The following is a 12,820-nucleotide window of genomic DNA, read 5'->3' as shown; positions in this document are numbered from 1 at the left end:
AGTTGGTGTAGGAGCAAAAACAGGTCGATTTTCCTCCTTTGCTGCCTCGTCTGTTGGACAGGTACACATGAAAGGAAAGTCTCTCTTGAGTATTCTTACACAGGTGAGAACAGTGGAGTGATGCAACAATATCTGTCATTTGAGGGCATCATTTCAGCCCCTTTTCACAATTCTAAACCATTCCACTAAAAACAGAGTGCTCTCTTACCACAGTGTAATTGTAGGAACAAGTGCTGCTTGACTGCCACTGGTCTTTGATGTGTCATACAGGTATCACTTGACCGTCACCCTTCCGAGGGTCCTCTCTATCTCCAATTTATGCTCGGTTATGGGTAAGAGCAGGCTAATGGCCTAGTACTCACTCCTAGTGTGTCAAAACGCAGCTTTATATCCCTCATAATGGCAGTGAGAGAGGCTGCTGGTCATTCCAACCTGGCATTGTTCCTTACCAGTAGAAACCACAAGCCTTGGTAAGCTTGAACAACACCATACTTTCATTGTGTCTTTAATAGTTTTAGAATAATAGATCATGTCTCAGGACCTTCATGTCCTTACTTATAGGAATTTTGGTTTCTTAAGAATACACATTCACAAAGCCACAAAGATAGCAGGAAACAGGACAAAGAAAGAGAGAGAGAAAGAGTCTAAAAACTTCTGGATTCTCCTCCAGAGATGCTGCCCCTGAGTATAAAATCCAAGCCCAACAATAACAAAGAAACACTTTTGATCCGCTGTATAAAAGGACAGCAACAGAGCTTGACAGACCAGGGGTTCATGTGCTCACTGTGGTCATGGTGACAGATCTGTCGACCACTCCTTGCCCATCTGGGCTGCCGGTGGAAATCTGCCTACTCTCTGAGGACAGCGAGTTCAGACCGGTAATTTAGTTCAGATGAGGTAAAGCAATATTTCCAGATTAATACGAGCCATATTCCTTTAGAACTGTCCTTTCTTTCTTCTTCTCCTTCCTGCATTTTTTTTTTTTACATCTTACATGTCCAAAAGCGTCTGGCTGAAGATGAAAGGAAGAAGTAGAAGAGCAAAAAAAAAAAAAAAAGACAGAGTGAAGGAAGATGAACAAGTTTTATGCGTTTTGTGAGACAGACACACGGGATAGCCAGTTCTACCATGACATTTGTACGTCTTTCATTAACTTTCCTTTGATCATTTCTTGAAATGCCTAATGAACAGCTTATTTGATATGGCAGAGAGAAAAGTTTGCTTTGTGTTGTTCCTTTCATTCTCCTGTGGTTAGTTTAATTTTAGATTTACACACTTTTGCATTTACACACTCTATTTATCTTTTTTATGTCACCAAGTGATGTTAAATAACAAAGAAATCCCTCAGTAGCAATCCGATGCTACTAGGCAGGGACTCTGGAGCAGATTAAACTGGTTGGACAGTACATGTTTAACGATGCTCCATACAACTTCAAACAGCGTTTTTAACATAATACACCTAATGACTCTTGGTTTAAATAGAACCTAATGTTATCAGCGGCACACTGCTTTGGAAGCACACTGCTCCAGATGCCATTAGTCTGGCTTGGCAACAGAGTCAGTAGTTGAGATTCAGGAAGTCACAGCTGTCACTGTCCTGCATCAACTGACTGAGCATGTGACGGGCTACATCAGCCCATCCTGATGCCAAAGAAAACCATTTATCTCTCCACAATTTATAAAGAATTCTATTTATAACTTTTGTGCAACATCTAGAAAAGATGATTAAAGTAAGCAGCAAAGAGCTAAAACATGGATTAATTGGCCACCGGGCAGCTGACTGACTTTGCTGCTGGAGCATAGCCAGCTGAATGGTGAGCAGCTTTGCATGGCTATGCTTTCATCAGCTGGCTATTTTGTTAATGTAGTTGGAATACTGGGAATTAATCAACAGTCTCCCCAAGTTACTGGAACAATACATCAGACCAACAGTCCCTGAGCAGCGTTCCCCATAGTTTTCAATTATTTTCTGAATGACATTGCCTCATTTGCTTCATATGCAGAGGATAAGGCAAGCTGCCACTTTGGCTGTGGCTTCTGTAGCCTAATAGAAGACGCATGCTGATGAAGGACAGATGAAGGACATACAGCAATGATGCTCTGTAGGACTGTGATTATGTTATGGTTTCCTTATCCTAAAGTAACTGTAGCGTGTCACTGTGTTACTGCCTAGTAAGCAAGACCTCTTGACAAGATGCCACCTTCTTACCGATTCTGCTGATCACAGCTCAGCGAATGATATAAGAAGAGTCAAACTTCTGCTTCTGCTGCTGTTTTTTAAATGTTTTTTCTGGAGCGTTCTCCCCCATCCATCTGTCACACTGCATGAGTGTGATGTCAGGACTGGGCCCTCATATTGGCTGGGCTCAGCTCGCCCGCAGCTCTTGAACAGTACAATTGAACAGTGGGTTTGAAAGGGAACGTGAAATTAGTGGTGACTCATCTCTGGCCACTATGTTATTATATCATTTCTTCACCAGTGATGATTTCAATCGATCTAAAGTTCCATGAAATCAGACCAAAAAAGCCAAAAGAATGTCTCTCTATGCGAAAGACGGAAATTATTTGTTTTTAAGAGCAGGTTTCCTTCGCTTCATATAGTTAATTTAATATAGTACAAAATCTTAAATACACACACATGTATGAGATTTTTTATAGAATAAAATTCCACTTAAAATTAGAAACCATTTTTTCCATAAACTTCATTTGAGTGACATGTGATTGTACTACTTAAATGTCATTTGAGACAAGACAAGAGATCTTTATAGTTATAGACACACTATGGGCACATTATTTGGCCCCTATTATCTTAAAGTAAAATTGATGAGGTAGAAGACAAGAGAGTGGAATAACAGAGAAGAGTTTTTTACTCCTTTTACTTTTTACTCTAGCCTTAGCTGCAAATTTGTTCCCGCGTTCAGACTTTCTGTGTACAGCTTATATGTTGTCCTAGTGTTTAACAGGTTTTCTCTGGGAAATCCCAAAACAAAAACCCATCGGTTTTCCTTGCTGGTTAAAAAGTGATTTAGAAAAAAAACAACTACCAATTATCAAAAAATAGAAACTAGTAGACAGATGTGAAGTGTTTTTACCTACTATTTCCATTTTTTACCCTAGCTATTTCACCTGTAACTAAGACATCAGCCTCCAACCTCTTTCAAATTTCATACACCAACACATGTAGACTGTTATATGGCTGATGCAGAGATCTAACTGTGTCACTGAAGATGAAACTGCCACTGTAGTAGAGGACACACTGTCATAAACGAGGATGGTGGGAAGAATCAACTTTGTGAGTTCCAGCTCATTTGAAATACAAAGTAACGCCCAACTCATCCACACATTGCCCTGCTTGGGCTTGCCATTAACCCCGGTGACCTGTAACTGTGTGTTTGTGTGAGAGTGCCCTGTGTATTTGCACATCTACTATTCCTAGTGTAGTGGAGGGCCAAGGGACCACACGAGAAGAACAGAAGAACGTTTCCTTTATAAACAACTTTTAAATCAACCATTTCTTAGCCACAGTATTTTTCCTACGAATTTCTAGCCAATAGTTAGGAGCTGTAATTTATGGGTCCACTACAGCAGTAGCATATTCAAAAAGAATGTGCAACTGCTCTACTAAGTCTTACTTAGCTGGCAACTCGTTGAGCAGGTTTACAGCATCCCATCAATATTTTAGTTCCCAACTGGAGATAGGGTTTCCAGTATGTTTCTAAACCTTGTTCCAGACCAATTTAGTGTCTTAGTCCACCCATGGTGTTTCGGCTTAACTTTTATTACAATATAATGAATATACATCCTCGATCTATATGACGCCTGAGTTGCACACTTCTCTTGATGCAGCTAGCGAGCACAAGTTTAGCCTGGCAGAATGTAGCTTTGCATTGCTGAGTGTGGTTGAGATTTATGTTACTGCTGTGGGGTGTGCATATGGCTAACAGATGGTGGCATCCTGCTCCTTTTTCCTCCCTCAGCACATCACCGCTTAGTCGGTCCCCCAGCCCATCCCTATCTGCTTTTTCTCTTTTGGTCTGATACAAAGTTTTGAGCAGTACATCAAGAAAGCTTGTGCAGTTGTGTTTTTAGAAATATCATTCCCATTTTAGTATCTTAGAAATGAAATTTCCAATGCTAAAATGCTAAGCTATTCTATCTTATCCTCTATTAAGACAAAGAACTGGTCTCTTCAAATACCTCAACTAAATATCCATTAATCAGCTCCAGACTTCAGAACTTATTTTAGCCTCCTCTTACCATCAGCCAGTATATTTTAAAAATAACATTAGCTTTTGAATTCAATACATACAATACGTCTATCAGTCCTTTTAATTCAGATTTCCTGTGTCAAACTCTTATTTCCATCAGTGACCCCTTGTGTCCTATGGATGGACCATTGTCATCTTGTAACAGATAATTCCCATCAAGTTAGAAATATTTTAATAGAGAGACAATGGGACCCATATCACTGTGGCTCAGGAGGTGAAATAGATCATCTACTGATCTGAACATCAGTTCAATCCCTGAGCAAGGCCTGCCTGTTTCACTGTCCTTGGACAGTTAAACGTTAAATGTGCATGAGTATTACAGGTAAATGCGTTTATGATTTGAGTGCTTTGAGTGCTCATTAAAACTAGAAAAGCAAAAGCACTGCATCAGTACCAGTCCATTTAACAAATCATGCCAAAGTGCATTGTTAAAGGTAAAGTCCAAAGGATTTTACCTTTAACTTGTGCTAATTTGTCCATAAATTCATGTGACCCTTTTTCTTTCTTCTTTTTGGGAGGCAGTATTTCTTTTTCTTTTTTCTTTTTCTTTTTGTATTTTTAAGTTATTTTGTGGCCACTGTGGACCTTGTTGCTCTAAAGCTGCCTTAAGCTGTGGGAGATACTAACTCTCATTAGAATACCAGACAAAATCACATGCAACTGTGGTGCAATTCCTAAATTTACAGCATGTATTCAGAAACCGCCGACCATGTTTGACATTCACTTTAGGAGACAAATTGATACCAAGCAGTGACAGCACACATAAAAAAATCCCACTCAGCCTGTGATGACACTGCCTATTTTGCTCCCTTATCTAACCCATCACATCAACTCTTTAGCTGTCACACCGAATGCCAAACACAGAAATCAGGCACACATGCATATCTTACAGTAAAAGAGACAGAACACTATTCTAACACTGTACAGGTGTAAGCAATGCATTTTTGGCCCAGTGCAATCTTAAACAAAGAAATCACCAAAACTTTGAGAACCCCAAACGGAGGTTTTAACCACTGAGGAGTTGCAGAAGGGTTTCCAGGCAGCTAGATCTGTGGAAGGGGAGCTACATAACACTGCTGTCTTTGTGAGTGTGTTCAAATAGTATTTTGATAGTATAATAAAAGAAATAGTAGTAATAGTATAAAAAGAAATAGTATTTCTCCCACAAAACGCCACGTCCAGATGAACAGAATCAACTTTTGGAGATTCAAATCGTATTCTGTCAATCAGATCACCTTTACATACCCACATATCCATGGCAGTGCTACCATGAAGCACAGCACATGCGCCATGTACAGACTGGGAAGTAAATATCAAGTGACGTACAGTATACTGTGGATTTTCACATGTAGCACAATCAGTCATAAAGGCATGTAGTAAACAGAGCCACTTACGCTGCCTTAAAGTGCTAAACCGTGGAGGCTATCCAGAAAATATTTACACGGACTTTTAAAAGTGTAGCCAAAATGAGTCTTCCTTCCCACACACATTGAGGCAGTATGAGTTGGGAGACCCATATCCATGCGCAGACACAGATAAACACACAAAAGTAATCAGACAAGCGCACAGCCCCCGTCTACAGATTCAAGTATTCCACTCGGTTAATCTACATCCCACTCTCAGAGTCTGAGAATGTACAGCTGTGTGGTTTTCTTGACACATTCAATTCCCTGCCATTGGGAATCACCTCAAGGTGTTCTGAGTCATCTGTTGGTGTTTGTGTCTTCATCTATTCTATGACACCACAGAGCTGCAACCACAAGGAGTTAAAGACTTTTACTATTGAGACACACAGATGCAGCCACAAACGTGCAACCACAAATCCACACACCCACACAGTTACACATGTACTCATATAAACATGGAAGGAAATGCGAGTCATATTAATCCTCGAGGACACCAATGTCATTCCACTCTGTGCCCTTTTTCGGTCCCAGTCTTCTGCGTCATTTTTTGAAATGGAGCATAAGAGGAGAACAAAGTGTTCTTGTGGATCATCGTGTGTCTTTGATAACTCCAAAGAGAAAGTGACGTCCAGGATTTAACATTTGTTGATTTTTCCTCTCATGCTGTGTTTCTGCTTGGTAATCATACTTCAAGTGTGACCACAGTACTAAGAAGAAACCTTACACATGTAGAAGCATTTTTAAAAATGTAAATAAAAAGTGCTCAGAAAGGGAGATTTTTTTTCATGTGAATTTTGAGCCTGTCAAATGTGGTGAACAATTTTTCCCACACGGGGTCATACTCTGACGTATGGACATGTGCCTGTCAGTGTGATAACACGTAATGTTGAATCTGTTCTGCGTAAATGTGTGTGTGTGTGTGTGTGTGTGTGTGTATCTCTCTCTCTCTCTCTCTATATATATATATATATATATATATATATAAATATGTGTGTGTGTGTCCTTTCCTTTCCCTCTGTATTTACACCGTTAGCATCCTTGCCAGCCCCCTTTTTATCATCTCAGCATATTTGCTTACCAGTCAGGTGAGGTGACATATACAATGTGGATCACATGGTATATCTTACTCCAGTGAACTGGGTGAGGGCTGTACTTTTTCAAACAAACAACACAACAACAAAAAAGCTATACTGCAGGAATTGTAATGATGAGGCATTAGGCAGGAATTTGGTTCATTAAGTTACGTGTCTGGAAACAGCTAAAATCAGGGCAGTTGTCAGGGGATTATTATCTCCACACCCACGCTTTTGGTTCTTTGCTAAAGTTCTGAGAAAGTCCTGGGTTGCAGGGTACAGCTGATATGTCAGTGCCTCAGGCCTAAAGGCTGAGGTGCCTGCATACCTGAAAATGTTTCCATAACAGCACACTTTAGTTAAAGACACATTTTTCTGTATTTGTTCACTTTAGGAGTATTTGTATCATTCATAATCTAAGCATCTGGAAGACAAATACACATATTTGTGATTGAAACTCAAATGGACATGGGCTGAACACATAAACCAACCCTGCAAAGCAAACGGGAGAAGTTTGCTCCCACAACTTTCTGCCAGGCAGGCAGTGTGTATTTTAGGATGCATTTTAACCCAAACCATGATCTTTTCCTAAACCTACCCAGCTACTTTTTTTTTTTTTTTGCCTAAATGTAACCATCTAAACAAAGTGTGCTAAAAACTGAAAATAATATATGGAAAAAGAAAGCTTTCTCTCTTAAATCATTCCATGCAAAGTAACCAGCACATAAAATGACTAAATAAAACTGCGTATCATTATAGTTCCAGTGAAATATACTCTAAATGTAAGCAAATACAGATTAAACACCTTCAAACGAAGATTACCGGGGGAGATTTATGACAACGTGATAAAAAGCACATGAGAGAAAATAGAAAGAAAGTCATGCTGGGTAGAAAAAAAACAACATTCCTCAGTCACTTTGGTAAACTATAGCTCATTTAAGACTAAATGTTAACTGATAAAAGCTGGGGTTGCCATTAACAGCAAGTAAAAAATGAAGGTAGTAAACAGTTTATATAAATGCTTGTTGAATGGACCAATGGAAACAGCTCCAGGTATTTTGCTCTAGCTGAGCAGATGAGACACTTATCTGGAAGGAAATGCTAAGGCACTGCCTACATGAGACTTTGTGGTGTTTACTGATGATTTGGCACTATGACAGCTATGTCTGTGTGCTTTAAACCCATTTGTTTCTCTTTTCTTGGAGGTTTACTGGTCCACCAGGGCTTGTTGCAGTGCTGCCTGTCAGAGACGAATATACGAACATTCAATGGCAGCATCATGTAATGGAAGCTAAAACGCAGCAATTTATACTGTAAAACAGAAGTATTTTTATAAGCCCGCACTTATATAGGTCTATATACATAATGTTAGTTCAATTCGGAATGATTTAGTCATAAAAAATACAATATTTCTAAGATTTTGGCTGCTCGTATTTCAAAGTAGTGTATGACACTGCATCAGCTTGTCAGCGCCTTGCATGCATCACGTTAAAATACTGTGACAATACAAAACAGTGTTTTACTTGTTTTTTTTTTGGTTGAGGTTTTATTTAATTCATCTCTAAGGGCATATTGAGATATCCTTGCCTGAATTAATAAATGCAAGGGAGCAAGTGAGGGCTTGCATGTGTTAGCTTTTCCAGCTAGTGAGAATGCACTGTGTGCCTTGCTCTGTGCATACATCTGTACATGTACATACAAATGCAAGAGGCTGGTACATGCCAAATATTTTCTTTAAATTGAGCTGCCTTTCAAATGAAAAACAAATCCGATTTAGACTGGCAGTTTGAAAAAAAGACTGCTCCAGAGACTGCTATATGTGATTTAATAACACGCTGCATTATGCGGTCATTGGATTAGCTTTGATACTAAGCCAAATTTACAAGATAAAAGAAAGTAAAAAAGAAGGCAGCGCTATATGCAGGGGTCAAAGAGACCCCAGCAAAGATCTGAAACAAGGATATAAGACTGCCCCAGAAACGTGCCCAGCTTCAGAGGTTGAAAATGGCTAATGAAAAACATAACAATGCTAGAGGACAGAGGATGGAAAGGGTATCTTAAGGGGAGGGACAAAAGGGGGAGAAGTAATCTTAGGTAAAAGGTCCGCAGCACTGATATGGTTTCTATTCTTGCAGCATTTTCTGGGTGTTTAAAGAGCTCAAGGCAGCAGGCCTGTCATACAGCTGGACTGTCACTCTTCAGTGCTGTCTCCCACCTCTGACACACCCTTCTCCTTCCATCTGCACCACTCCTTTTGCTAACTGCCTGGGGTTTTATTCCCTTGACTATCAATGACACCTTTATCTTCTTGTTTCACTCAGCCAACATTTTCAGGGCACACCAACTTCATGTCAAACATCACTCGTCCATTCTGTTGTTCTCATCAGATTATGCATGTGCATCCCCGTACACCTGGATTCCTGACCTCACTCCCGCCTACGACCTCATAAATCAACCAATCCTCTTATAAAGCTTTTAAAGGAATACCTGCTTTGTCCCTCTATATTGTGAACATGACTCTGATTGCTGATGGACACATCTGGTACCTTGTCTACTGATCACTGCATTTGTACCTTCTTTTCGAGTCACTGTTAAAGGTATATAAAATCTGTGTGGTATATAAAATCTTATGGATGCTTTGGAGTAAGGTAGCAACAAGAAATAAACAGACTTCAGAAGCATTAGAAAACACACTTGCATGCACAGAACACATAGCACATTTTATGAACTCATAATTGCAAAGTTTATAGCCTTGCTGCTGCTCAGTCTGCCTTACAGAACACACACATAGACGCACAATTTCCCTTGGAAGTGGAGCAAAGTAACCTAAGGCAATAATTGACAGCGCTGACAGCAGTGGACAGCAAATATGTAATAAGTACACATATCGCAACAAAATATTGGATCAGCATTTTTGGAGTTATGTTGTTCACTGCTGAAACAAAGCGTTCGCCGACCAGGACCCAAAGTATAACTGTCTCCTTCACTCAGACATCATGATGGCACACCTGGCAAAATACAGCATTACACTTACAGGGGGAATGCCACACCTGGCAGCAGTGAGGATGAGTTTTCCACCTTTCAAATGAGTGTGGTAGTCAGGCTGGCACAGGGAGGTAGACTGGCATGACCGAGCAGGTTCCACTTGCGGAGCAGGGGAGGATAAAGTGGGTGTGGGGATGAAAGGGAGGGGAAGTGGAGGGCTCAGTGCAAGCCAAGGAAACACAGGTTGGTTGGAGGCATGTAAGTTGGGGGCTGGGTATATTCACTGTGGAAGTAGTGAGCGAAAAAAAAAAACCCCAAACATTCCTGTGACCTCTCTCTCTCTGCTCTACCTTAACCCCACCATTAGGTTCCTCGCCACACCCTGGAAGCTCTTAGCTCTGAGCTGTCACCGGTGGGCTAAAAGCAAATCAAGATAACCACAACACAGAGATGAATCAATCGGAAGGTGAATGAGAGGCAGAAGAAAAAAGAAATACTTAAGTCTAAATGTGGAGCATGTAGAAGCAATGTGTAAACAGTATTACAGCAAACAGGTACAGGCAGGATCACCGCTGTAGCTTCTTCTCTGCTACTTTTTGGTGTTCAAAAAAGATAACGCACACTTACAAAGTCTACACAGACTCTTGTAATATTAGTCTGTTGCAGCTGTTTTCTGCTTCTCATTGCTAACATAACAGCTGATGTCCTGTAAACATACAAAACTTAAAAGAAATGCTTAATTTATTTTATTATGTGGCAGTAAAATGTTCATGCAAACCATATTGTGACCAGATGAGGTCTTGACTCTTTTACTAGCTGTCCACTGCTGAAGCAGGACAAGTTTTTTGTTTGATCTTTCATAAACCAAAGTTCAAACTGAATCAAAACAAAACAAAGGCACTCGCAGCACACGTGCACCCCGCTGCAGCGACTTTCCTCCATTGTCTTTTGACCTGCTTCACCTGGTGATTCACACACACACACCAAACTCTAATCTAAGGGAGGAAAAAGGTGCCACAGCCACTTCAAAGTCTGATGACTAACACAAGAGTGGTTTACATACTCAAATATAAATACGTGTCTTCTCTGAGGCTAAGGTGGATTCAAAGAAAATTCCACCCAGTCCACTGCATGACATGGCTTTCACAGTCCCAGTTCTACCATAATGATACCTGTGTTTACATATAGACACACGAAAACACATGCACACACATGCAGACACACACTGGGAAAGCTCAACATTAGGTAAGACATTCTCTCCTCCGCTCACCTTTCTGGGCTGCACAGTGACTCCAAACTCCAATGTATGAGGTGTGTGTCAGTCTCTCCTCTCCTTGATCTTGCTCTCCCTTTCCCTCACTTACTCCTCAACCTGCAGTCATCGCGTGGCGCTAGTCACGGTGAACTAAGGCAGAGGGAAAAAAGAGGAGGGATGGGAAGGTTAGAGGGACAAATGAGTCCTGCCCAGACTGATGAGAAAGGCTTCCAAAAAAACGCCCTCAGGAGAGAAAAGATCAGAACACTTTACTCCACCAAAATGTTTTAAACTTTCTCACCACTGCGCTGTTTCCACCGATTTCTTTTTACTGAGCTCCTTTTTGTTCTGTTCCTTTTTCCTAGCAGTTTTTAAAGGTTTTCCTAAAAACTACTTTTCCCTCTTAAAGTCCTGCCAATCAGCAAATCGCTTGCTCTTTCAAAAAAAAATAAAAAATAAATCCTGCTTCCTTTCTCTTTCTGCTTCTGTCACTCACAAGTTCTTCTTCTCCCTGCTGTTGCCTGTCACTGTTTATCTAAATTTGTCTGAATTCTTTCTCCGTCTGCCTCCTGCTCTCACACTCATGCACCACACTCACAGCGTGTGCTTTACCTCGCACTTACCCTGGTGTGCAGCTGTGTGATGAAGGAAACACACCTGCTTTTACTGAAGTGTGTGTGTACATATATGTGTGCAGTACAGAGCTTACTCTAAGCCAAAAGATGGAATCCAGTTGGAGTTTGCTTTCCATACTGTTTCAACTGTCATCTGGTTTCAGAACTGTTAAACTGATTCTATAAATCTATACTTGGCTGAAGGCATTTAATAGGAAATGTTTAAATGTTTATGGTTGGTTGGTGACTGCATGTGACAGTGAATAATATGGCTTCCATACCTGCAAGACACTCGCACAGATGCACTTTACAGCTTTAATGACCCTAACATCATCTTTCCAAAATTTGAGGGATGCATGGTGCTTTTTGAGAGGCAGGCATGCAAGTTTAATAACAGAATTACTGGGACCTACTGGGAGAAAGAAAGGAGATGTAGCTAAAATCGAAATTGACTGACACACTTCAGTAAGAATCCGTTAGTGGGCTGTCTCAAATTCACAAGAACCTTTTTGACCCGGGGCTGTGTGTTTTGTATGTGCTGCAGGGTTTCCTCTAGGTGGAGCCAAGTATGATTGGCTGTAATCCAGAGCACCTGGCTGGTGTCCAACAAGGTTATTATCTACCGGTTAACCTCTGTCTGTCTACACGTGGACCAGCGAGCCTATACGTGCTCCTCACCATGCACTCAGCACCATCTTACTCTGTATTATCGTTCAGTTTTTCATCTAAAACATGTGCCACATATATGCACGAACACTCATACCTCATTTTGCTTCTTTTCATTCATTTTAGCCTATTCTCATGATATTGTTTGTTAATTATTATAACGGTGGCAGTCCGTCTCTTCTCTTTGTTGTGGTCTGTGATGTAACCATAACAATCTTTATTACTGCATGTAACTTAGAAAGGGTCAAAAGGAGGAGCGTATATTCACTCCAGCTCTCCAGTCATCTTGTAACCTGATCAAGAGATAAGCCAGAGCAGTGCTGACAACAGCTTTCACAATATAACCCAGCCGTGCAGCAGATGAGAGATTTTCAACAACCGCATTACGATTCTGAGTCATCATCACGATCCTAAATACCAGCTTGGCTCCAGCTTCAGCTGCTCAATTGTGATACACCACAATGATCATCAGCCACATCCCCACAAACCTCCCCTGACTCCAAAGATAACTGCTTTACGATCCCATGCTTCACTCTTCCCCCCCACTCCCAGG

General features: G+C 40.7%; 1 protein-coding gene across 1 annotated transcript in view; it reads right to left on the bottom strand.

Moving 5' to 3' along the window:
- Positions 1-12,820, bottom strand: part of znf469 (zinc finger protein 469) — a 208,564-nt gene that overhangs the window by 49,552 nt on the left and 146,192 nt on the right. Inside the window, exon 3 of the mRNA XM_085281812.1 lies at positions 11,003-11,137. The gene's annotated coding sequence lies outside the window, so the exon portion shown is untranslated. The remainder of the gene's footprint in view (positions 1-11,002; positions 11,138-12,820) is intronic.

Source organism: Mchenga conophoros, linkage group LG7 (genome assembly GCF_057382185.1).
Source record: "Mchenga conophoros isolate Kocher_MC1m ecotype Shallow Benthic linkage group LG7, M_conophoros_male_GT1.1, whole genome shotgun sequence".
Classification (NCBI taxonomy): Eukaryota; Metazoa; Chordata; class Actinopteri; order Cichliformes; family Cichlidae; genus Mchenga; species Mchenga conophoros.
This window is presented reverse-complemented; position numbering and strand designations above follow the sequence as displayed.